At 42.7% G+C, this 4,688-nt stretch overlaps 1 protein-coding gene across 1 annotated transcript in view; it reads left to right on the forward strand.

The window, feature by feature from the left end:
• Abcc2 (ATP binding cassette subfamily C member 2) overlaps positions 1–4,688 on the forward strand; it is a 59,665-nt gene that overhangs the window by 2,982 nt on the left and 51,995 nt on the right. The window lies entirely within an intron of this gene.

The raw sequence follows: 4,688 nt of genomic DNA on the forward strand, positions 1-4,688 counted from the left end.
GGCTGGGGCTGGGGGCTTCAGGCTGGGGCTGGGGGCTTCAGGCTGGGGCTGGGGGCTGCAGGCTGGGGATGGGGGCTGCAGGCTGGGGCTGGGGGCTGCAGGTGGGTTTTTGTCAAACTTTCAATAGGAAAAGAATACTGTTTGAGAGCTTAGGCAGGGTCACTGTCCCCTTTCTCGGTTTAGGTGCCCAGCACAGAACAAAAGCACTCAGGCCGATCTCCATGTTGGTTCAATGTTTGTATCTTATGCACCCTAGTTATACAGTCTGCATCAAGCGTTTGTTAGACAGTATTTGGCCTCATGCTTTAGTTATTGTCAGTTAATTCAGGAAGTTTCTTCCATTTTTCTTGAGTTTCCAAGGAGAGAGTGGGCAGTGTACAAATCAGACTCCAATCCTACTACGATCTGTAAGTTTTAAAAATTCACTTTTTGAGATATGATAATTTTCCCATTTAAATACAATTGAGGGCAGTTTTTTTTATATCCACAGATTTGTACAGTGATCGCCATGGTCCACCTTAGAACAGCTCTAGTCATTAGAAGAGAAAGAAACCCTTTAGTCTCTGTTTCTCTCACCTCTCAGCGAAGCCAATTTCCTCGCGGTTTCTGACAGACGAAGGGAGCCATGCAGTATGCGGTCTTTCAGGACTGCCTTCTCTTAACAGATTGTTTTCAAGCTCATCTTCATACTATCTTAAGTGCTTAGTTCCCTTTTTATGGCTAAATATTATTCCACTTTATGAAGACATAGAGCTGACACTGTTTAAACGTGTTTAAGTTCAAAGTACAAATCTCTATAGAGAAGAAAAAACATTGTCCCCCCCAAGACACCCCTCATCTGCCCATCTTACTCCAGTGTGAGACTCACTTAAAATTGGTTTTAAGTTTTTGGCCCCTATTCTGAGGGTGGCAGGCATAGGTTTAACTTCTCAAAATTTTTAAAATGGTTGATTCTCTCAAATAGTAGAAGCATAATTCATCCTAAGTTAATTTTTCTGTGAAAATCTCCATCCTGTCGTTTTTCTTCTCCCTGCCTTTGGGATGTTTTCCTGTTTTATTTTGTTTTGTTTGTTTGTTCTGTTTTTCCTCTCTTCGATGTCTGAGTTGGCTCTGCTGCAGTGTGACCTTTAGTATGGCGGGCGCTACCTCATATGGACTTAGTTACTTTGCTTGAGCACTGTGTAACTGACTTCCTAGGTTCATTTAAAGATTCATCTTCAGAGAAGGACACAGAAAACAGGAGGCAACAAAGCAGACTGAATTTCAAAACAAATATTTGATAGCTGTGGAAATGCTAAAGTCAGAGCAAAGGGTACAGAAAAACAAACTTGAGGTCAAACCAGAAAGATATGAGGATAATTACAGACGTATACGATAAAACATTGCCCAACATGTCCTGAAGAGTTTTAATAAGTAAGGCTGAGATAAGAGAATGGAGTTTATTCCAGGGTGGAAGCATCTAGCTAAGTAAATTGGGGGGGGGGGGGAATCCAGTAAAAATGCTGTCTCATGGTAGACAGGCTTCTGGGGAAGGTAGCCTCTGAGAACGCTGGAACTGAAAGAGGTGCTCCTGTCTGTGAGGGGAGTGTGGAAGTGGGCACCCTCAGGGCGGGGCAGATCTGGCTGCTGCATGTGTCGTTCACAGAGCTCTGAGAAAAGGAGAGCCTTGCAGAGGGGAGGATTAAGTATGAATAAACAGTCTCCTCTTCGATCCTAAGAAGATGCGTTGTTTTATGGAAAGTTGCATTTTACATACACAGAAGTAACATCCCGTGGACTCAGCAAGTTACGTTTAGGAATATCTATGTACACACACTTACATATGTGCATGCAATTTATGAAATTAGTGAAATGCCCTAAATTTAAAGGAGAGTGGGGGAGGGAATGTGGGAGGGTTTGGGGGGAGGAAATGAAGAAACACAATTAAATTATAATCTTAAAAATAAACAACCACAGAAAAAGACAGTTGAGTTTTTGAAAGCCCTTGTCTGAAATCTAACAAATCACAAATCGGAGCAAAGAACACTGGGTACTTGGTGAATCATTAAACGGCCATGTTTTTCTGCTTCGCACTGAACTGTACACATGTTTCTAATGATAAAAGGGATATGTGGTTACCATAGGAAGTGTGGGAAGCTCCAGAGAAAGAGCAAGAAAATCAATCTACCTGCTGGGCGGCGGTGGCGCACGCCTTTAATCCCAGCACTTGGGAGGCAGAGACAGGCGGATTTCTGAGTTCGAGGCCAGCCTGGTCTACAGAGTGAGTTCCAGGACAGCCAAGGCTATACAGAGAAACCCTGTCTCAAAAAACCAAAAAAAAAAAAAATCAATCTACCGATAATGATGTCCCTCTGATACATCCCAGATTAGCACTGTCTTATTTTACCATCCATCGACTTAAGAGACCAAAAAAGACAAATGAAAGCAAACACTTTTTTCTTCATCTTCCTACTCTGAAGTTCTGTTCTGCAGAGGCCTCAGTGATGGCCACTTTGATGGTTTCATCTGTGTCTGCCAGTGATGTGTTTACATGTGTATTTTTCATCTGTCAAGTTATAGATGATGTGTCTCTGTCACAAATATGGCTGTGGTCTGTGGCAGCGGCTGGAGAGAAGGAGGTGACAGTCAGAGCTGTCCCAGTGCAGCCGATCACAAAGGCTCAGTCAAGCCTTCAAGCTCTGACCAGTCTTGGTTCTTTTCACATTTTCAGTCTTTCTGTTTTGGATTTTTTTTTCTCCCTACTTTTTTTTCCCTACTTGTTACTTTCATACTTAACTGTACATCCTACCTCCTGATTCTCTTTTGGATTTCAGAAGATTAGTGTTCTCAAATTTCTTAGGTCCCTCTACAGGAGGACATCATCAAATGAAGCTTTGAGGGTGACCGGAGAGCCTCTCAATCTTTCTAGCTTAAAGGCACTCATGCTTATGGAATTCTGGCTCCACAATGACTTTTTTTTGTTTTGTTTTTAGCTCTGATGATTTTGTTATACTTTCACTTAGACTCTTGTGCTGCTTACTCTTTGCTGGGTTCTTTTTGTTCTTTGTATATTGAAATCCCCTCAGAGTCTGGCTTCACAGGTCTTTACCACACTCAGTGTGTCATTCACCCTGAAGACTCGTAGCTTTCTCATGGGAAATCCTCATGGTATTCTTTTATTTCCTTTCTTCTAACTTTGAAATTCTGTCTTCAGAGTGTCTTTCAAACAGACAGTGACTTTGATGGATTTTTCCTCCCCAAATTCTTCCCCCTTCTCTCTCCTTTTAAAATATTTTTCTCTTTTCCTCTGTATGCTAGCATATTTTCTCAATGATTTCATTTGTCCTAAGAATCTTTACTACTATTCAGCAATTATTAAGAATTTTTCTTTTTTTATTTATATGAGTACACTGCAGCTATCTTCAGACACACACCAGAAGAGGGCATCGGATCCCATTTCAGATGGTTGTGAGCCACCATGGGGTTGCTGGGAATTGAACTCAGGACCTCTGGAAGAACAGTCAGTGCTCTTAATCGCTGGGCTATCTCTCCAGCCCCAAGAATTTTTCTTAATTTCTGAATGCATTTTTTTTCTTTAAAAGCCACCCATTTAAAAGATAAAATGTCTTCTCAAGTCTGTCTTAGAATATTAATTTTCGCTCTCTTACTCTCTTGCCTCTAGCTTCTCCTTCCCCTTCCTCCTTCCCTTCCCCCTCTCTCCAAGTGGTCATGGCTGGCCTCCATCCACTTCTCTCCTCTCTCTCCTCTTTCTCCACCATCTTCTCCCGTTTCTCTCCCTACCCTTGCCCTCTGCCCTGAATAAACCCCCTCCCCTTTGGAAAAAAAAAGAATATTAATTTTCAAATTCTCTTCATTTACTATCTTTTATGTGTTTGATACCATAATCAATTGTTTTACTTAATTATCTTGTCCATCTTCTTAGTTTACATTGTTTTTCTCAATTTCTTAGCAATTCATTTGCATCTATGAATAGATAAAAGTCTTAATTAACATAGCTAGCTGGAGCAGACCTCTTCTCTCTCTCTCTCTCTCTCTCTCTCTCTCTCTCTCTCTCTCTCTCTTTCTCTTTGACTTCCACAGCTGGCTTCTCCTTGACACCTGGCATTGAGCTCTGAGTCCTGGACAGCTGTCTGATGCCCTTGCCAGTTCCCCTGGTGGTGGGGGTGGGGAGGTTAGAATCAGCTTAGACTGCACCTCTCTACCCCACCCACAGAAATTGGGATGAATTAACTCTGGGTACCACTAGTGCTACGACTACCTTCTAGGCTTGTACAGGATAGCATTCACATGCTTTAGAGAGTTCTTCTTTTGCGTTAGTAGTTGATATGTTTAGTGGAAATCTACAGCCATGGAGTGGGCATGTGGAAAGAAGAATCAATCGGTATCACTGAACCAGTTATTGTTGTGTTTTATAAATGCGGTATGTTGCAGCGGGAGGGAACATCTTGGTGGGCCCTGCCAAGGTGTTCCCCTGAACAATCAAGCCATGAGACAGACCTAGTATGAAGAAGGTTTATTGGAGGGAAGGGAAAGGGACCTGGAAAAGAGGTAGAGGCTGAGAAAGGAGGCGGACAGAGAAGGACAGAGATAGGAGAGAGGAAGGAAGACAGGAAGAGGCAGAGGCTAGCTGGGAACATGGGAGGGAGAGTAGGAGGGAGGGAGGGAGAAGCGAAGGGGAGGGGGAAGAT

The sequence above is a fragment of the Grammomys surdaster genome, unplaced genomic scaffold, assembly GCF_004785775.1.
Source record: "Grammomys surdaster isolate TR1022 unplaced genomic scaffold, NIH_TR_1.0 66, whole genome shotgun sequence".
Classification (NCBI taxonomy): Eukaryota; Metazoa; Chordata; class Mammalia; order Rodentia; family Muridae; genus Grammomys; species Grammomys surdaster.